The 23,039-nt window shown below is 36.3% G+C and overlaps 1 protein-coding gene across 4 annotated transcripts in view; it reads left to right on the top strand.

The window, feature by feature from the left end:
- Positions 1–23,039, top strand: part of TSPAN8 (tetraspanin 8) — a 248,826-nt gene that overhangs the window by 146,316 nt on the left and 79,471 nt on the right. The gene's annotated exons all lie outside the window — the stretch shown is intronic.

Genomic DNA, 23,039 nt, shown 5'->3' with positions numbered 1-23,039 from the left:
TCTCCAAAGACAGACAGGTCTAGTTTTACTTTAGCAGATACCACTTCATGAACTAGACTGCTATCCTAGGCCGGAAGCAGCCAGAGCTCAGATGGTGACTGACATCCCAGATGCCCCCCACCCTTGCCACCATGAAGGTACATCAGTGCATGTACACCAAGATGACATATTTGGTAGAAGCAAGAGAGAGGAAGGAAGTTTGAAATGCTGAACATTTACCAGACAGGTTATTTAATCTGGAAGAGATTGAGTTTATAAGAATAAGAAAATAAAGACTCTGTATCCTTTGCACATCTTGGTTGTACTGTATTAGCTTTTTAAAATTAATTTTTGTGGGTTCATAGTAGGCACATGAATTTAGGGGGTACATGAGATATTTTGATACAGACATGCAATGGGTATAATAACATCATGGAAAAAGGGAGTATTCATCCCCTCAAGCATTTATTTTTTCTGCTGGCATATAGAAATGCTACTGACTTTTGTATGATGATTCTGTATGCTGCAACTTTACAGAATTTGCCTATCAGTTCTAATAGTTTTTTGGTGGATTCCTTAGGTTTTGGTAGATTTTTGAGGTTCCTTGGTGGATTCTTTAGATTTTTCCAAATATAAGATCATATCATCTGCAAACAAGAATAATTTGTGGGTTTGATTTGTGTGTATTTTTTTCTTCCGTTCCAATTTGAATGCTCTTTACTTCTGATTTATCTAGCTAAGAGTTCCAGTACTATGCTGAATAATGTGTCTTTGTCTAGTTTTGGCCTCATATAATGAGTTTGGAGGTATTCTGTCCTCCTCTATTTTATGGAATACTTGAGTAGGATTGGTATTAGTTCTTTAAATGTCTGGTGGAATTCAGCAATAAAGCCTTTCAGTCCTACCCTTTCCTTTACGGGGAGACTTTTTATTATGACTTGGTCTCTTTTCTTGTTATTCATCTGTTCAGGTTTTGGATTTCTTCATATTTCAATCTTGGTAGGCTGTATGTGTCTAGGAGTTTACCTATTTCTTCTAGATTTTCCAATTTATTGGCATATAGTTGCTCATAGTATATACTAATGATCCTTTGAATGTGTGTGGTATCAGTTTTAGTGCCTCCTTTTTCATCTCTGATTTTATTTATTTGAATCTTCTCCCATTTTTTTTCTTTGTTAGTCTGGCTAAAACTTTGTCAATTTTGTTTATCTTTTTAAAAAACCAACTTTTTGTTAGTTGTTCTTTTGTATTATTTTTGTTTCATTTCAAATTCATTTATTTTTTCTCTGATATTTATTATTTATTTATTTATTTATTTATTTATTTATTTATTTATTATTTCTCCTCTTCTACTAATTTTGGATTCAGTTTACTCTTGCTTTTCTAGTTTCTTAGCATACTTTTTAGGTTATTCATTTGAAGTTTCTCTTCTTTATCAGTGTAGACACTTACAGCTATACACTTCCCTCCTAGTACTGCTTTTGCTGTATCCCACAGATTTTGGTATGTTGTGTTTCCATTATCATTTGCTTCAAGAAATTTTTCTTCTTTTTTTTTTTTTGATGGGGGTCTCACTCTGTCATTGAGGCTGGAGAGTCGTGGCATGATCATGGCTTGCTGCATCTTTAAATTTCTGGGCTCAAGTGATCCTCCCACCTCAGCCTCCCAAGTAGCTGGGATCACAGGCACATGCCACCATGCCCACCCAATTTTTTCTTTTGTTATTTGTAAAGACAAGGTCTTGTTGTGTTGCCCAGGCTGGTCTCAAACACCTGGGCTCAAGCAATTTTCCCATCTTGGCTTCCCAAAGTGCTGGAATTATAGATGTGAGCCACTACAACAGCCTTCAATTTCCTTCTTAATTTCTTCATTGACCCTTTGGTCATTCAGGAGCATATTGTTTAATTTCCATGTGTTTGTGTAGTTACAAAATTCCTTTTTGTTACTGATTTCTAGTTTTATTTCATTGTGGTCATAGAAGATGCATGATATTATTTCAAGTTTTTGAATGTTTTAAGACTTGTTTTGTAACCTAACATATGGTCTATCCTTGAGAATGATTCACATGCTGAGGAGAAGAATGTGTATTCTGCAGGTTTTGGATAAAATGTTCCATATATCTATTAGATTCATTTGCTCTATAGTACAGATTAAATTTGATATTTCTTTGTTGATTTTCTGTCTGGGCGATCTGTCCAATGCTGAAAGTGGGATGTTGAAGTTTCCAGGTGTTGTTGTATTTAGGTCTACCTCTCTCTTTAGCTCTAATAATATTTGCTTTATGTATCTGGGTGCTCCAGTATTAGCTGCATATATATTTGCAATCATTATACCCTCTTGCTAAATTTGCCCCTTTATTATTATATAACGACCTTTGTCTCTTCTTGCAGTTTTTGTCTTGAAATCTATTTTGTCTGATATAAATCTAGTTACTCTTGCCCTTTTTTGGTTTCCAGTGAGACGGAATATCTTTTTCTATCCCTTTATTTTCAGTCTGTGTATATCTTTATGGACGAAGTGTGTTTTCTTGTAAGCAACAGATTCTTGGGCCTTGTTTTACAACCATTCAGCGACCTTTTGATTGGAAAGTTTAGTCATTTACATTCAATATTATTATGGATAAGTAAAGACTTACTTCTGCTATTTTGTTATTTGTTTTCTGGTTGTTTTGTGGTCTTTTCTTCCTCTTTTCCTTCTTTCCTGCCTTCCTTTTAGTGAACGTGATTTTCTCTGGTAGTATAATTTAAGTTTTTGCATGTGTGTTTTGTGTGTATCTATTGTATGCTTTTTTATTTGAGGTTACCATCTTATAACCCATTGTTTTAAACTGATGACAACATTCATTGGATAAACAAATATGCAAAAAGAAAACTAATAAAAACTCTACACTTTAACTTTGTCCCCCAGCTTTTTAACTTTTTGTGGCTTATCTTTATGACTTACTGTACTGTCTATGTCTTGAAAAGTTGTTGTAGTTGTTATTTTATTGTTTCATCATTTAGCCTTTATATTTAAGATAAGAGTAGTTTAAACACCACAATTATGGTGTTATAATATTCTGTGTTTTTCCATATGCTTACTATTACTAGTGAGTTTTGTACCTTCGGGTAATTCCTTCTTGCTCATTAACATCCTTTTCTTTCAGATTGAAGAACTCCCTTTAGCATGTCTTATATGATAGATCTGGTGTTGATGAAATCCTCCAGTTTTTGTTTGTCTGGGAAGGTCCTTATTTCTCCTTCTTGCTTGAAGAATAATTTCACTGGATATGGTATTCTAGGATAAAAGTGTTTTTTGTTTTTGTTTTTGTTTTTGTTTTTGCCTTCAGCACTTTAAATATGTCATGGCACTCTCTCCTGGGCTGTAAGGCTTCCAGTGAAAAGTTGCTACCAAACTTATTGGAGCTCTATTATATGTTATCTGTTTCTTTTCTCCTGCTGTTTTAGAATCCTTTCTTTATCCTTGACCTTTGGGAGTTTTATTATTAAATGCCTGAGGTAGTCTTATTTGGGTTAAATGTGCTTGGTGTTCTATAACTTTTTTTGTGTTTTAATATTCATATCTTTCCTTAGATTTAGGGAATTCTCTAATGTTATCCCTTTGAATAAACTTGCTACCAATATCTCTTTCTCAACTTCCTTTTTAAGGCCAATAACTCATATTTTCCCTCCTGAAGCTATTTTCTAGATTTTGTAGGTGTACTTCATTCTCTTTTATTCTTTTTTTCTTTGGTCTCCCCTGATTGTGTATTTTCAAATAGCCTGTATTCAAGCTCACTAATTCTTTCTTCTGCTTGATCAGTTCTGCTATTAAGAGACTCTGATGCATTCTTTAGTATATCAATTGCATTTTCAACTGTAGAATTTCTGCTTGATCCTTTTTAATTGGTGCAATCTCTTTGTTAAATTTATCTGATAGAATTCTGAATTCCTTCTCTGTATTATCTTGAATTTCTTTGAGTTTGCCCAAAACAACAATTTTGAATTGTCTGTATGAAAGGTCACATATCTATATTTCTGTTTCTCCAGGATCAGCCCCTGGTGCCTTATTTAGTTTGTTTGGTAGGGTCATGTTTTCCTGAATAATCTTAATGCTTGTATATATTTGTCATTGTTTGGACATTGAAGAATAAGGTATTTATTGTAGTTTTCACCTCCTGGGCTTGTTTGTGTCCACCCTTCTTGAGAAGGCTTTCCAGATATTTGAAAGGACTTAGGCCTCAAGCCCAGTAATGTATGGTTTTTGGAGACACATAGAGGTGCCACTTTGGTGGTCTTGGATAAGATCCATGAGAGGTCTCTGGATTACTAGGCAGAGACTCTTGTTCTTTTCCCTTACTTTCTCCCAAACAAATGGAGTCTTTCCCTCTGTGCTGAGCCACAAACCACTATCTGGCTATCACCTATGTTCACTGAAGGCCCTACAGGCTTACAATAAGCAAGTGGCAAAGCCAGCTAGGTTTGTGTCCTTCCCTTCAGGGAAGTGAGCTTCCCTAGACTCTTGGTGGGTCCAGAGATGCTGTCTGAGAGCCAGAAATTGGCTCTCAGAAACCTTAGAAATTTGCCTGATGTCCTGTTCTACTGCTGCTAAGCAGACAATAAAACCCCAATACAAAGCCCTCACTCTTCCTTCCCTTTATACAGGCAGAGGAGCATCTCCCTGTGGCTCAGGGAGATTCCCACCACAGCCCATGGGAGGTTCTGCCAGGCCACCACCAATGTTCACTCAAAGGCTGAGGGCTCTTCAGTTAGCTTATGGTGAATGCTGCCAGCCCTGGGACTCACTCTTCAGGGCAGTAGGTGCCCCTCTGGCCCACAAAAGATCCAGAAATGCTGTCTAAGAGCTAGGCCCTGACTTGGGGACCCCAAGAGCCTGTTTGTTGCTCTACCTTACAGTGTTTGAGTTGGTATATAAGGTGCAAGACAAAGTCCCTTTTATTTTTTCCTTCTGCTTTTCTCAAACAGAAGGAGACTTTCACCATAGCCACCATAGCAGGGAATGTGCTGGGTCACACCTAAAGTCAGCACATCTCAGAGCCCAGGGCCCATGGCATAATACCTGGGTATTGCTGCCTGTTATTCAGCGGCCAAGGGCTCTTTAGTCAGCAGGTGATGAATTCTGCCAGGACTGGGCTCTTCCCTTCATTGCTATGAGCTGTACTACTTGGGGTTGGGAGAGGGATGGTGCAAGCTCTCCTCATGACAATTGGTGCCTCCCTAGGTCACATGCCATCTTAGTTCACTGACTCTGAGCCCAGTTCAGGACTAGGAATTGCAGTCCTTGTGTCCCAGACTGCCTTTCAAGTTTACCTAGGACCCCAGAGCACTTTGGCCTATGGTGGCAAGGCCCATCAAGAAACTCAAGTTTTGACCTCTGGGAGGGGCAATTCCCTTTTGGCTATGGCTGGTCCAAATGCTCCTTCCATGTGTGGGAGCTGGCTGAGCCCAGCATGCTCTCCACTGTGACAGGGCAGCACTGAGTTCATTGTAAAGTACCCCCATCACTTGCCTCTCCCTACCCCAAGTGCACAGATTCTTTCTCTGCACTACACAGCCACTGCTGTGGGATGGGGGAGGGGTGGTGTAAGCAATTGAAGACTTTCTCTCTGACCCTCTTCAATGTTTTTTTCAGTGATATGAAGGCACTGTGAAAACCAGGCACTGTGATTGCTCATCTATTTTTTAATTCTTATGACAGTACTTTTCTGTGTGTTGATAGTTGTTAAAATTTGCTGCTCTTCCGGGGGGACAGTGTAGGCTTCTATTCCACCATCTTGCTCCCCCCACCCCTGCTCTGTCTGTATTAGCTTTTGATATTTGCTACAACTCTATAAATTAATTTTCTTTCAATGAAATTAAAATTATATTATTCTGGGAATATTTCTATCCAAAATTGTATGAGTTATAGAAATTAAACTGTGAATCTTATTTATTTCATGAAGTATACTTTAGGATGTGTATGGCCTTAAAATCTTACCTGTTGATTTTAAGGAAAAACATCCCAACGTTTGACCTAATTTTCTAGGAAAAATTGTTTTTAAAAGCTTGACATAAAATTTCAGCCTATTAACACTCTATAAGTAAAGTTAATGTTTACCTTATATTAAGTCAAAGGAAAACAAATAATGGTCATAATATACCTTTAAATATAGCTTCAGTGACAAACATATTATGAAATAAAATGCTTCAAAAGGCTGGCCCTTCAGAAGACAAATTTGTAAGGTTTTTGTTCATGAGCAAGAAAAACTGATTTTTCAAATTCTGGGGTTTTTGAGAAAATAAACATTTAAACATTATGCATCGAAATATGTATGCTCAGTTAATTTTTCAGATATTTGTAATTTTCAATTAGGTGAATTTATAGAGAACAATCAGAGATAATTATGAAGCCATATTTTAAGCTGTTATTTAAATTTCCTTTAACAAGTGTTGGTGATTGCTTCTATAAGGAGTCACTTTGAATTTTATTGCTCTGTTCTTGTAATATCTGGTGGAAATGTTACAGGTAGTCAGATTATTAAGAGATCAGCAAGAAGTAAAGCTGGGAACCATTAAAAACTCAGTCCTTAAATAATTGTGAACTAGAATTCCCCAGTGGTTGGTAGAATTAGAAAAGTCTATTAAACTTTGCCCACTAATTTTTAGTGAGAATGTGACAAGAAATGGAATCTTTTCAATAGAACTCCAATTTAAGTTATGTGTGGCCATTCATTGCCCATATAGAAGGTAAACTTGTTTTTCAAGCTCTATCTGTTATTTGTTATGATTTATTTAGCTTTGCAACATTCTACAAGGAGACAAGCCTTACTGGGAGCTTTGCTTTATGATTGGATTATAAAGGTGAAAGAGACTCCAGCTCTGTTCATGACCCTGAAGAGGGAGAAAGTTCTTATCATCTAAAAGGGAGAAAGAGAAGTTAACCCATAATTACACTAGTGATATGAGATCTATGAATTAATCAAGGTAGCTAGCTGCCTTTATTCATGTAGCTTGAGTGCTGTGCAGCCGAATGCAGCATCTTCAACATATATAGCAACTCCTATGATGCACAGAAAAGGAAAGATTAAATTCGAGGGAATCAGTGGATATTTGCAAGGAACTGACATTCACATGGAAATCAAAGAATAAAGAGGAAGGAGAAGGGCTGAGACTGAAGTGTACGCAAATGTTGGGCAAAAATATAATTTTGGGGAAGATGAAAGTCTATGAATGAAATAAATTGTAGCTGGCTATGCCTACAATACTATGAACTTAGGATTTTGTGAGAAGCAGAGAAGCGTGGGAGAGCTTTAAGAAGAGAAAAATAGGATCAGGCTGGTGTTTTAGATAAATAATTATTCCAGGGAAGATGGATTGAAGGTGAGACCAGAGGTGAAGGACCAGTTAGAAGTGACTTCAGCAGTGACTAAGCCTGACTACCCACTCCATTCCTTCAGACTTTATCTTCCTAGACTTCTCAGCAACATTTGGTATTATTGAGCATTCATTCCCTCTTTGAAAAATTCTTGTGTCTTGACTACTATGACACCACACTTGTTTGTATTTCTTCTTTTTCTCTGGATGCTCCTTTGGGGGCTGACTTCAATGTTGATACCTTGTAGGATCCTGACATGACCTGTTAGTCTTCTTGCTTTACACAATTGCTTTCCTGTTATTTCAATTAGGTGCCAATGGCTCCCAGCTCCACATCTCTAGTCTAGATGGTTCTCCTAAGCACTAGACCTGTATACACTTGAATGTCTAACTGAAATCTTACGTGTCAAGACATCCAAAATGAATTCACGATTTTGAAAAATGCCTTTAGAAGGCATAGTGCTGGGCTGTTTTTACAGATGGAGTCATTAATTCTGTGCTAGAAATAAAAGGATGATAGCTCTAACTTTACTAGCTTTATTGGTTGCTTTGCTTAACAAATATTCTTAAAGATCTACAATTGGGACAGATCTATGGGAAATATAAAGATGCTTAAAATAAGGTTACTCTCTGCCCAGAACTTATGGTTAAGTATGGAAGGAAAGGAAATTAAGCTATATTTTATCAGTTTATGGTGTGACTGGGACTTTTGCATGCCACGTAATTTAATCTTCACAGTTCTTCGGGTGGGCATTATTGTTGTTGTTCAAGTGAAGACGTGAGACTCAAAGATACTTCCAATATCATGCAGTGAGAAATGGTAGAATACAATTCACCCCAGTCTACTACGTTACTAAAATCCAGGCTTTTTCCTTCACACCACCTGACTTAGAATTTAGGGATCATTCAGTAGGAATACCCAAGGTAGGGACATTACAAACTCTCTCAATATCTAATCCATAGAGTATTTATTTTGCCCCCACCAGACTCTTTTTAATCCCAGTCTTTTCTACCCCACTACCTGGAATCTGGAGCCCACTTCCAACTTTTCTCTGCCATTATTGAAAGTAACCATGAAAGAATTTTTTTTTCAAAATGTTAAAAAAAATTTAACTGACACATAAAATTGTATGTATTTATTATGTATAATATAAAGTTTTGAAGTATATATATACATTGCAGAATGGTTTTACTTGATTATTTCAGTGGACTGGATGTTATTTGCTGACTTACTTATTGTGTCAGTAAAGGATTTCCAGAGAAACAGTACCAACAGGTTGTATGTGTAGATATGTGTGTATATTTCCCATACAGAAAGAAATGATCAGAAATTGGCTCACATGATTGGTTAGGAAGGCTGGCAAGTCCCAGGATCTGCAGGATGAGTCAGCAAGCTAGAGACCTGAGAGAGCTGACAAATGAGTTCCAGTCTAAATCAGATGGCCTGAGAACCAGAAGAGCAGATGGCATAGCTCCAACTCAAAGGCGGGTAGGCTTGAGACCCAGGAAGACCTGATGTTTCAGTTGGAGTCCAAAGGCAGGAATAAAAGCCAATGCCCAGTTCACAGGTCATCAGGAAAGAAGATTGCTCTCTTACCTGGGGGAGAGTTAGCCATTTTGTTCTATCCAGGCCTTCAACTGATTAGATTAGTCCCACCAACATTATAGAGGTTAATTTGCTTTATTCAGTCTTCTGATTTAAATTTTGGTCTCACTCAAAAATTCTCTCATGTAAACACCCAAAATAATGTTTGACAAAATATCTGAGTACCCCACAGCCCAGTCAAGTTAGCACATAAAATTAAGCTTTACATTTGTAATACAGAAATTATATCTGGAGATTAGTAGGTGGCATGATTCCTGCTGTCAAGGAATCAAAGAAAAGAAAGATGAAATAAAACTTAGTACTGCATCTTCTCAGTGGGTTACTCAAATATCTGTTGAATATGCCCAGTATATTATCATCCCAGCCCTGGAGAGAAAGGGCACTTTACAGTTTTGGTGATGATGATGATGAAGTGTAAGTCACTTAAATACTCGACAGTTTTATTTATGGAGTGAGATACTTCCTTTAATGCTATTTTATAGGCAACAGGGAAAAGTCTGCAAACATATTTTGGATAACATACAAGTTTGTCAGGGTCTTGAGTTACTCAACACTCAAAATGCAGGCGTACCTTATGTTAACACGGAACATTTACACTTTATGCAAGCAGGGCTTGGGGAAGTTTTAAAATATCTGGAAAACAGACTTTGTATTAAGATGTTTATACCAGAATGATGAGTATATCACAGTTTTCCCAGGAAATGGTTTAGTAGACAAGGTTGATTCAGAGGCAGCTCTTGACATAATGGAAGTCTTTAAACCTTGGAGTCTACTGTTGCAGGAATGTGGGGCAGTAAAATCAAGGGTGGACAGCATCTGTGTTCTTACCAACTTGCTTAAAGTTCAAACGCTTCTTCTAGTGTCAGACCAGGGAACAAACCCTGGACCTGAGAGGGGAGCTGTGAATAGCTACACTAAACAATTTCACTTTGGCAAAAGTTATCCACCTGGAGCACAAAACTACTAGAACTTTGTCTTGGCCATTCTAGTTGGCAAATTAAGAGTCAGATGCTGTGAAATTAATTTTTGGCAATCAATCTTTCTCCTTCTTCTCTTAATCCGAGTCATAGAATTATATCTTACAGTTGAAAACACATTCAGAGGTTGGCTAGTTTCTCTGCCTCTCATTATTCATAATTTGGGGGTTCATTAGATCTGGTTGGGCCACATATCTCATCACGGGAGTCTCCATTTTAAGATGCTGTGAGTGTAAAACTTCAGGGATGTTTCTAATTGATCCTTTCAGTAGAGGAAGTATTTTCTCAGTCACATATATGCCATTGGTAGAAGTGGTTTCATTCTTTCTTCTGCAATGGCAGTTTTAAAACATAGAGGATTTACTCATTTCATTTACTTCTTCATTTAACAAATATGTGTTAAATGTCTGAACACTGTGTCTGGCAGTGGAAACAAAAGGTGATCAAAAACAAAGAAGGACCCTGTCCTTACGTTACTAACAGTTTAGGATTTTATCAGTAATTTCCATTATAATCTAATTATTATTTAGATCTTTTACATTTTATAATAACAGCAGAATGAGAAAAATAGCAAAAGAAATGAAATTTAAAATTTCCCTTCTGCTCTATTTTGACTTCCTCCATTTAAAAATATTTCTTTCATGTAATTGTCTTATGCTTACCTTTAAACCATAATGTTAATTATGGTGCACATTTTGCATTCAACTTTTCCTGTCTAAATGATCTTTGCAGACTCTTCTCCATAAGTGTTGTGTCACAAGTATTTCCCCTATTAACATCTTCAGAACGATCACCTTTATAAATACAGGTAACTTGCCATATAATTAAATATGCTTTTATTTGGGGACATTTAGTTGTATATAGTTCAGCAATAAATAACATTGGGGTTGGTTTCTTTTTTCTTCTCTTCTACTGTTTCTTTCAGTGACTAAAGAATTGGAATTCTATATATGAGAGTAATGAGATGTTTTTCTTCTGTATTAAGCAAGGTGAGAGATGGACTGATATTTTGGGGTCACTCAAATTTATCCTATCCAATCTATTCTAGATTTATCCTAGAATTCCAGTTGGCTAGAAGAACTAGTATGAAGCCCAAAAGGAAACCAAACACATTTTGTAATGCGTGATGCAAACATGTTTTTCTCTTCTTTTTATTAAAAGTAAAAAAAAGAGGGATGTATGTATATATATATATATATATACACAGTCATAGGATTACATATACATGAAAAGAGACATTGAAACCACTGACAGTATTTCAAAATATATTTTTTCAAGTTTAAGTTATACTTATCACATATTTATGCTGGCTTGCTGGAATTCTGAAATGTGAGTTCATCATTAAAATGGCTATAATTTCTTATAATACAGAAATAATTATTTTTGGCCAATCTTGTGATCATTCCCACATGTGTTAATATCCCTTCCCTTGTCTTCCTTTGTGTAAAAATAGGTATGGACTTACTGGAAGAAAAGTCTCTGCCATTTTACCTCTCTTGGGTTGCTTCTTCAAAGGGTTGTGGATGGGGATGTCGGGGTGGATATTCCTGTTGAGAGTCCTCATGTAGCTATCACAGGAATGTCTCTAATGGAGGACAGGCAGGATCTAATGAACAGCAGGATGCAATAAAGCTGTTAAGTCGAGCCCTGCATGGTTCTGGATTTCAATTATTCTGTGCGGCTGATGAGATTCTGAATTACCAACAGCTGCTCATTTGCTCACTTTCTTGTCTGCCACTGCTGCCAGCAGCTGTTCTTTCTTACCCCATATCCAGATGCAAACAGCTGTTCTCTCTTTCTTTACAATTGTTAGCAGTGGCTCATTTTTGCCCCAAACACATGGACACCTGCAGCAATAGGAATTATATTTTTCAGTTGTGAGGAAATGTTGGACAGCTTCATGAAGGTTGAATGGAGTAAGGGAAAGAAGGAATGAGAAGTGATTAGATACAGAAGGAGCCTGTGTTGGTAAGCCAGAAGGTGGATAAGATAATTCTAGTTATTCTTCAGTGGCTGCATATGTCTGTGACAATGGATACTTGTAGTTCTTCCTTACCTTCCTTCCTTTCCATTCACCTTGGAAAGCAAGGAGCCATCACTAACAAACAAATCCCAGGAAACTGAGCACTTAGGAAAAAATTATGATGGTGCTCTAATGACTTGGTTTTTATTCACTTATTTAAGAAATATTTGTGGCTACTAGTACATGTCAGGTACTGTTATAGAGACACAATAGGTGCTAAATAAATGAGTATGTTTTTATGAATATGGTCACACATAAATACAACTTATCAGTTCTGACTCTGTTTATGATATGAAAAACCAACATTTTAAATGAATTTTGTTTGTTTAATTCAGCCCTTTTCCTCCCTGCCATTAGGATTGGGGACCTTTGGATTATGTCGTTGATCAAGAAATATTCCTGGTTCTCATGTCTCTCTCTTTTTGCAGGGACTAGGGTGAGAAAAATGTAAAGAAGGGGGAATAGAACTTAAATTTATTGAGCACTTATCCTATCTCCAGTACTGTGCATTGTTCTTTACGTAGGTTTTCTCATTTCATTTTCATCAGAAAGTTAGGAAATCGGCATATTTTCATCTAGCTGATAAGGACACTGAAGTTGGAAGTGTGAAGCTGCTTACCTAAGGCCATATGGTCAGGGAATGATCCAGGATGGGACACAGACTCTCTCGCCCCAAAGCACAAGTTCTTTCACTCTATCCAGCTTCCACATGCTTTTCCTTCCTGTATTCAGGCTGCAGAGATAACAGTGATAATTGGGTTTAATACCTTAATTGTGGAAGCAGATATATAATTGATCTAAAGGCTTAATCTTCAATTGGAAATTGGTCCAAATGTTACTTCATCATTTTAAGCTGCGGGACAGTCATAAAAGATGAAATAAAAGGAGAGATGTTAGGGCTCATAGCTCAGGTTGCTATCACAAATAAAATCTCTACACCCTCGGGCTCTTCTCTGTTAAGAGGGTTTCTAAAGAGTATTTGGCCAAAGTATGGGAGGACTTAATATTCCCATTTCACACCCTAACTTAATACATTAGTATCCAAACAATGTTAGCGGTTATACTTTGGGATATTGAGTGGGAGAGAACTGGCTGAGGCTCTAAGGAAACTTTCTATGGTTTAGGGAGCCATTAGGAAAAAGCTTCTTATTCTTGTAAAAATTTCTCAAACTTTCAGGGCTGAGTTCCTGTGGCTGGCTGATAGTCAGCCTCAGTTAGATTCTTGCCAAATTGAGCATCAACAGCTCATTTGGCTTGGAAGAAAAAGAAATGAGAAACAACTGACATTTGTATACTTGAAATTATGAGCTGTTTCTCTAACAAAGAGACCAAACACTTTGGGCTTGTTTTCCAGTAAACATACACACTGAACAATCTGGCCGGCTAGCAGCTGGCTGTGCATATGTAGGGCATATGTGAACACATATGGATGCATAAAACTCACATATGTTCACTTAAAAGGACACTGTCAAGTCATTTTATGGCTTTTTTTTGTTCTCTGGGCTCTATTGTTTATAAAATCTTCTTAGAAGCTTAAAAATACAATTTCTTTCCCTACTGATTTTTTGTTCTTTCTTTTTTAAAGCAAGTATTTGGAATGGCAATCAAATAAATGGAACTGGTTCTATTTAATACCTAATCCTACTTAAGCATACACAGCAAAGTACATTGTCCGATCAGAAGTAAAACACTATGAAAGAGACAATTCCTTATGAAGAGAAAAATAGGCACATTCTGTCTTCAGAGGAGACGTTTCAAATTAAATAGTACTTACAAGATTATTTTCTGGCATTCCAATGCTTTTAGTGTGTGTTAGATATTTCATATGGATATTAGTGACTATAATAAATCATATTTTCTACTTTCTAAAATATATTTTAGCAATATTCTTCTAGCTTCTTTATTAAGTAGAGGTCTTTTTAAAAAATCTCTGCTTTGGGCAAATGCTGTGAAGAATCAAATCAAAATAGCCCAACAACCTGAAAAGATGCTAAAAAAAATCACAAACAGAAAAACAAAAAGTAAAATAATAATAAGTTATCATTTTACACCCATCAAGCTGAGAAAAAGTAAAAAGCAAAACTGTACATAGCAAGTGAAGATGTGAGGGAAGGAGTACTTTCATACGTTGCTGGGGAAATGGGAATTTTAAGCAGCTTTTTGAAAGTAAATTTGGCAACATTTCATAAATTAAAAAAATATATACTTACGTCCGTACCAGTGCATAAGGATATAGACAACAGCAGCATTATTTAATGTGGCAAAAATAAAACCAAGTGAATGCCCTTCAATAGGGACTGTTGGTGAATAAATTAAGGCATATTTATACCATAGAATATAATATAGCCACTCAAAAGAGCAAAATGGAGCAATACCAGTTGACTTTGAAGAATTACCACCTGGTATTGTTGAGATAGAAAAGTAACATGTATAGAAGAACATATGAGTCTACATTATGAATCAATGACCAAAACAACTTTTGTATGTATTCATTTGTCTCTCTATAGTCTATCTATCCATTTGTATAAGGTTATATGATGGAAAAAATATGAACAGATACATACCAGGTTGTTAAGGTGGGTTTTCTGGAAGGGGTTGGGGGAATTGTGGTGATGGTAGGTGAGGAAGCTAAACAAAAAGGGAAGAATCTAATATAGGCAAAATCCAGTAAGAAATGGTCATATTTATGCAAAATTCTGTGTGTGTACATTCAAAGGAATACTTGAAATAATAAGAGATCATTAAAATAAAGACATTCTCATCTTCTACCAGAATCTCCATGGATAACGATAAAGGAGGATGTGACGGTTCCGACAAACTCAAATAATCCTGGAAAAAACTGAACTTGAGGGTTGGCTGAAGGTTTATATGAATTTCCCATGGAAGAACAAGATAAGCAGGTTGCATTCAATCATTTCAGGGTACTGGTGCCACCAAGTGGTGTCTGGAGCAATTGTTGGTGGCATTTTATTACCCCACTAGTGACAGAACCTCTTGGCTTACCTATGCCTTCCATGGTAGTAAACAGAATGGGGATGTTTACTACCCCCCGTGGAGTTCTCCATGGAGAGAAGCACACACCTGTGATCCTGGCACTCAGATGAACAGGAAGTATGAAAAAAATGAGTATGAAGCAAACAGCTTTGGCCCTGGAATCTGATCTCACCTTGGTTTCTCCTGCTGGCAATTGCTCTACCATGCCTGACCTTTACCTATCAAGTCCCTTGAGATGTGTTCAAAAGTTTATAACTACTTGGACCAGTGTCACAACTTGTATATCTTCTTTAACTGCTTTAACTGTGATTTTAGATAATGTCTCATATAGGTTTTCTCTTTTTATTGCTGCCATCGTGGCTTGGCCTTTCCTTATGTCTTCACTGGTGTCATAAAAATGTTCATGGGCTTTCCTAGCCTCAGTCTCTCTCTGCTCCAATCGAGCCATAACCCACTTCTATGCTAAGCTTCCTGAAGTTCTGGTCATTTAACAACACTACTGAAAAGCCTTCAGCTGTTTCTCTGTAACTACTAGCAGAGTGTGACCTCAGAACTCAGCACAGACTTTTAACAGGGTGACTCTAATGTCTCAATTTGCCCAGTCCCAGTTTCCTTCTATTGTCCCACTGTAATCATTATGGCTTTCTTCATTTTCAACATTGTCCTAGTTTAGATATTACATTTTATGGATACCTGAGCTTTTATCTACTTAGTTCTCCTGCCTCTAATATATTAGAGATATGCAGGCATTATGTGATTTGGTGGGCACCTGGTGTTGATGAGTCCACAGCTCCAGGCCTCTACAGGTCAACTAGTTTTATGCATATATAAGTAGGCTAACAGAAGAAAGTGTAAAGTTTGTGGTGGATAGAGAAATTGGACTCAGAGAGGGCTCATATCTGAATTAGAACATCTCTGTGTGTGTGTGTGTGTACTTTGAACATTCACAAACTAAATATAAATTATTTGGGATTTATCACCCTATTTAAAATTTATTTTCTTCTGTAATTTATATAAAGGCAGTTTTTGAATTTTAGTAAGAAAATCTGCCTTTACATTTTTAACTAATTTATTTTTAATTTGTATGGATACATTATAGTTGTACATGTTTTGAAACATATGTGACACTTTGATGCAAGCATACAATGTAAAATCATCAAATATGGGTAGTCGGGATACCCATCACCTCAAACAATTATCATTACTTTGTGTTGGGAACATTCCAATTCTACTCTTCTAGTTATTTTGAAATATACAATGAACTATTGTCAGCTAAAGTCACCCTAAGTGTTTGTGCTACCAAATACTAGATCATATTCCTTCTTTCTAACTGTATTTTTGTACCCATTAAGCAACCTCTCTTTATCCCTTCCTCTCCACTATTCTTCCCAGCCTATTTTTTGGCTCCCACATATGAGTAAGAACATATGCCATTTGCCTTTGTGTCTTTGGCTTATTTCACTTAACGTAATGTCTTCCAGTTCCATTAATGTTGTTGCAAATGACTGTATTTCATTCTTTTTATGGTGAAATAATATTCCATTGTGTATATATACCACATTTTCTTTATCTGTTTATCTGTTAATGAGCACTTAGGTTGATTCCATATCTTGGCTATTGTGAATAGTGCTACAACTTTTGTATTTTTTATGTAGCTCTTTTAGTGGATAAGAAGAGCACTATTTGGGACCTAATGAATATCACACTCATAATTCATTACCAAATGAGAAAAATATTCAACTAAGTAATAATACAGTCATGCTAAAAATTTTGAGGAGTTTAGAAACATACTGTGTGCTTTTTTGGCACAAAAGGTCATGTGCCTTATTTATCCAACAATTAGTGCATTGCTTGGTGCATAAATACAGTTGAGTAGAATTTGAAGCAGACTGCAAGTTTATAGAACTGAAATTTGGTTACTGCATTCTGGTTTAAGTATTTCCTATGTGTGCTACACTGTGGTGTTAACAATCTGTTAATGGTTGAATGCATACTATTAAGGGAATGCTTTGTCCTTAGCTCACCATCAGTAGGAATGCACTGTGAGTTTTTCCTAGAGTTGAAAAGAATTCGAGCTCAGCCACCCATTTTCTCTTATTCAGTTCTTTTTTTTAACCACTTAAATATATTTTCAAGACAGCCAGAGTCTGTGTTCTTGAAAAAGATTTTGTGTAAGAACTAGTTGACCTGTAGAAGCCTGGAGCTGTGGCCTCATTAACACCAGGTGCTCACCAAATCATTTAATGCCGGCATATCTCAGATTATCTTGTGCAGCTCTTTTGCCTTCTTTTCTGGCCTAAAGTTGAGTCAATCTAAAGTATAGAAAGTTGGAATTCAACCTAAGCTACTATTTAACTAGCTGAGTGTCATTCACCGACAGTCATCCGTTTGTTTCCTGTGTGTTCCTCCAGGTGCTAGGACTTCCTGGAGAAGGGTGTCCACACACAGGCCAGCTTATGCTTGTCATGTTAACCCTCACTGAGTAAACTGCTCTCTTTACCTTCTTTTCTTCAACTGATTTTATGAAACTTTTTCCTGATCACACCATCTTCAGGAGGAGAATCAGGCTTTGGACATAATGGCACATGCCCTGATATTCAGTACTCTGCGTTCCATTGGCTTTCTTTTATATACTTTTTCTTTTTCTCCAAATGTGTATTTAATGGAACTGCAAACTTAAATACAAGGGCTATATATGTATGCTTCATTTTCTGTAAAGATGCCCCATATTTTGAATTCTTTCAGGTAAAGGACTGTATATATATTGTATAGATTCTGAGTCTGCCTGGATTTAAATCCCAGCACTGTGTCTTAGCAGCTTTTTGACCTTGGACAAATGATGGAACCTCTCTGTGCCTTACATTACTTATCTGCATTGTGGGGCCAATAATCTATCTTCTGGGTTTCAATTTTATTTATTAAGAGCTTTACTGAAATATAATTCACATGGTATAAAATTCACCCATTTAGAGTGTTCAACTCAGTGTTTTCTCGTGTGTTTACAGATTAGTGCAACCAACCCCACAATCTAATTTTAGAACATTTTCATCATCCCCCAAAGAAACCTTGAACCCATCAGCAGTCACTCCCCATCCCTGCTCACAGTTTTTTATGAGGATTAAATGAATTGACACATGAAAAGCACTCAGAATATTGTCTGGCACCTTGTAAGTGTTCTCTATTATTATTGTTGATATTATTATTATCAATACCGTTACTATTATCTTTGTACCCTCAGCCAACATAGCATCTGATGCTCACTAGGTCCTTGCTGAATAAATGAGGAAATGAAAGATGAAACATTACATCTTCAGCATTTGAAGTAATAGTGAGAGAAATGCCCAACATTATGAATACTGTAGACATGATCCAAGTCACAATAGGATCTGTGTTAGCAGTATTTTACTGAAGAAAGGTACATTAACACAGGCTTTTATCACAATGGCTCAGCATGATGGTGTCATATAATAACCAAAGAAAGTTAGTCCTAAATCTTGAATGCCAGTAGGTAAACTTGTGACCAAGGGAAAGCTACAGATGTTGCTTCTCTGCATAGTTACCTACAAAATGAAATTGTATTCAACGAATCACTTCTAACTTCATTCCTCTTTCTAACATCCAGATTGCTCACCAATAAATGTCATGAGAATTGTATATCATATTTGTATATTGCATTCATTTATGATTTTATTTGTTGACAGTTCCCAGAGTGTATCATGTTCCCAAAGAGAACAGAAGTGTGGATTATCTCCATTCTTTATTTTTCCAATGACTTTCCTCTGCCTATAAGATGAAGACCAAACTCCTTGGCCAAGCATCCAACACTCTTCTGGGTCTCTTTGCTTGTGGGGTATCTATCCTCAGTTATCTTGGAAGCCAAACAACAGATGTTACATTGGGGGAATATCAGCAGGTTTGGGGGACTGTTTTTTAAGATGTTCTTCCCTGCCCTGACAAAGTTAGGCAATTATCTTTTGGAAATTTCAATTTTGAATAAAGAGAAGGAATGATTGAACATACTTGAAGGTGATTTACTTCAGGCATATATTGTATGTTCTTTTGCTGACATATTGTAGATTCAGGCACTCTAAGGGGTTTGTCCATTTATTCCTACAGTAGCCCATCCTTATTTGTGGTTTCATTTTCTGTGGTTTCAGTTTCTTATGGTCAGTCATGGTCTGAAAATATTCAGTGGAAAATTACAAATATAAACAATTAATAAGTTTTAACTTGTGTGTAGTTCTCAGTAGAGTGATGAAACCTTGTGTCCTTCTGCTGAAACCCCTCAGACGTGAATCATTCCTTCATCCAGTGATTCCATGATGTAGATGCTGTCTGCCTAATGGTCATAAACGTTGTCTGCTACTAATGTCCAACCATTAACATCATCATGGCTCAATGAACCAGGGTCATTAGAAGCAAATAAACCTTCCTCTCAGGTTGCTTCAGAAGGTAGTAGTAGCCTAATGCTACAGCACAATACCTATATTATTCACTTTACTTCATTATCGCAAGAAGGGTGAATACAGCACAAAAAGGTATTTTGAGAGAGAGACCACATTCATGTGTTTTATTATAGCATATTATTATTAATATAATTGTTGTACTTTATTAATAGCTGTTAATCTTTTACTGTGTGTAATGTATAAATTGAACTTTATACATATGTAAAGTTTATATATATGAAACATATATGTAAAAAATATAAACATATACTTTAATTTCAATGGTTTCTGGGATACTGGTGGTTTTTGGTTATATGGATGAACTGGGATACTGGTGGTTTTGGTTACATGGATGAATTGTATAAAGGTGAAGTCTGAGTTTTAGTGTATGTATCACCTGAGTAGTGTACATTGTACACAATATGTAGTTTTTTTTATCCCTCACTCCCCTATCTTTCTCCCCCATCCTGAGTCTCCAAATTCCATCATACCACTTATGTCTTTGTGTACCCATAGCTTAGCTCCCACTTACAAGTGAGAACGTATGGAATTTGGCTTAATTTGAGTTTAATTAGATCCTATATATTTATTTTTGTTTTTGTTGCATTTACTTTTGGGGCCTTAGTCAAATTTTTTGCCTAGGCCTGAGTAAAAAAAAAACAAAAAACAAACAAAAAAAAACTTCAGCCAAATTAAATTTAAAGGAGTTTAATTGGGCAATGAATGATTCACAAATTAGGCAGCCCCAAGAATCACAGCAGATTCACAGAGACTCCCATGCCACTATGTGGTGGAAGATTTATAGACAAAAAAAAAGGGAAATGACGTACAGAAATTAGAAGCGAGGTGCAGAATGGCTGGATTGGTTACAGCTTGGTGTTTGCCTTATTTCAACACAGTTTAAACACTCAGCAGTGTATGAATGGTTGAGGTATGGCTGCTAGGATGGGCCAAGACTCAGCTATTGTTACAGGCACATACTCCTAAGTTACGTTTTCAATCTTATCTACCTATTAAGCTAGGTTGCGGTTCATCCACAAGGACTCAAATATAGAAGTACAGAGCCCTTCTCAGGCCATATTTAGTTCTCTTTAACAATTCCCCTTTTTTGGTCATTTTCTCAGTTTTGAGAGATTCACAAAAACTTCAGTTATTGATGTCACTATCACCATTGTAAATGTACTTATTTGGTCTTGAAACCCACTGGGAAATAGTAGAACAGTGAGTTTTGCAAAAGGTAAGAACAAGGGCTGAGTAGAGGGTAACTTTCTTGCTGGAACGTTCTATTTACAGAAGAAAAACAAAACCAAGTCTGTTCTAGGATCTACATGTTTCCTTAAAGTCTTAGTTTGATTATGTCACGTTTAGCATGAGTAACTCTATTTTAGTTCAGTTTGGCCTGTTGGGTCCTAGTGCATGAGCTTAGTCCAAAACAATGGCCTCCTATAATTTTCTTTTAAAAGTTCACCTTTTTTCGTTGGGTTCTTACTTAGGTGAGAGTGTGACCAAAATTTAGGGCCTTAGCACCACTCTCTGTTGCCATTATTTTGGGTTTCCAGTCTCAGCACATCATTCATAGGTTATGGTGCCCTTATGGGCACATATTCCTTTCAGCTCTTATCATTCCAGTTGAAGAGAGACCATTTGACATTCTACTGATGGCTGCATGCAAACATTTAAAATTTTTAAGAGAATATAGCACATCAGGGAGACTATTATTAGACTATTGGGAAGATAATAATACCAAGAGTTTGGAGTATGCTCCTTAGCCAGGGTCCCCATAAAGCAAACCACCTAAAATTAAATAGATTAAAGAATGAGCTGGATGAAGAGTCTACTTGCTTGACTAAGTGGTCTTTTCATTAATCCCCTACAACTGAATTTTTATAATCTACATTTGATGTTATTTCTCCATAAGCCACAAGTGCCAACAACTGCACAAGTATTTTTCTTTTTAGCCAACTCTATTGTTAGCATAACTTTCACAAGATAATTTAAACTCTGTTGTGTAATGATAGCCTTTATAGTAGAATCTGCTATAGAGCCTCTTATGAGGGATGCATTTCTAATTACTGCCTCTTTTATTTTAAACCATGGAAAAAGGACCTAATAAATGGTGTCCTTCTAGAAGAATAAAGGGCTTCTTGCAATGTTCTCTTTAACCCATGATGTGGGTTAAGAGGAGTTTTGACTGATTATGAGGCAATGTATGTACCACTAAAGTTTCTCACCTACATGGGGCCTTCATCTTTTATCTATCAAAGTATAAGGTTATTCATGTATAAGGCTGGGTGCAAAATCCTTCACAAATAAAAATATACCCTCTAAGTGCACATAATAGACCCCCTTTCCATTTCTATTATTCATAGAAGCATAAACAAGTAAAAAATATTCAAAGATAAGAGTCTCATGATAGTAGAAGTCTTGATTCGTGATCTTGGGAAAAGCTGTTCACATCAAGTATTCCATCTTCTTCTGGGGAGAAACTTTCTTGGTTCATTTTACCTTAAGGGTTCCAATGGGTGTACAATTCCAAGAGTATGGAGGGACCCTTCTCAGTTGTTTGGTTATGAATCCAATGTACAAGGTTCCAAAGTTTTGTTGCAGTGTGGATGGCAAGGAGAGTCTTTCTCTGATGGTCACAGAATATTCAATCTTCAGGTTCTAGATTGTGAAGGAATTGATTGTCCTCAGTGAACCATAAAAAGCTTTATTTACCTGGTGAAAATATACTGTGACATAATAATTAACTTTTATAACAAAAAACATGATTGAAAATGACAGTTGAACAAAATATCTTTATAAATGTTTAAATGACCCATCAGGCAGCCAAATATACCTGAAGGTTTGATTGTCTTCCCAGGAATATAGAACCAAACATTGGTTTTAAACTACTTTCACAATTTGTAAGTCACCATATCAATATATTCAATTTAAATCATTTTATTTTTTTCCATGATGAATTGTGGAATGCAGAACCTTTAATAACACAAGTTTTAAGGACTCAGGAAGGACAAGGAGGGTGCCCTGGTTCTCCATGAGTCCATACTTAACACTGGACTTATGTCCTCTTGAATACTCATTGTTTCTCCAATTTAGGTGCATAGCATTGATAACTAGTGGGTCATTATAGGTAAGTTGACTTAGACCATGGAGTTCAAATTGTATATGTAAACAATTTCAGTATTGCCTGGTTTAACGTGAAAATCTGGCAAAGTGTTTTCTTGACATTTAGTTAATTTTTTTGTTCTACTTGGGTTAGCAGTTTTATACAAGGAAATTTGGTTATTTCTGTGGTGCACAATAACTTAACATAATAACCATGATTATGACTGATAGCATATACTCAGGCATATTAGGATTTTAGAAATCCCATACAATTTTGGAACATATATTAATATCATTCACTAAAATATAACTTGAAGATTAAACATTATTTTTATTTTGACAATGCTTCCCATGTAACATAACATGTTAAATAATTCTGTTTACCTCTCTTTTGGATGCCGTCTGTAGCATTACAAAGTTAAGGGGTCAGAAAAGACCATTTTGAAGCTGAAATTTGATTTTGGGAAACCTATTAAATATGTTAAAGATTTAAAACACTTGATATTATGAAATGGAATTCCAGGTCACCATAAGTCATTCATTTAGTCAAAATGA

The sequence above is a fragment of the Pan paniscus genome, chromosome 10 (genome assembly GCF_029289425.2).
Source record: "Pan paniscus chromosome 10, NHGRI_mPanPan1-v2.0_pri, whole genome shotgun sequence".
Taxonomy (NCBI): domain Eukaryota; kingdom Metazoa; phylum Chordata; class Mammalia; order Primates; family Hominidae; genus Pan; species Pan paniscus.
This window is presented reverse-complemented; position numbering and strand designations above follow the sequence as displayed.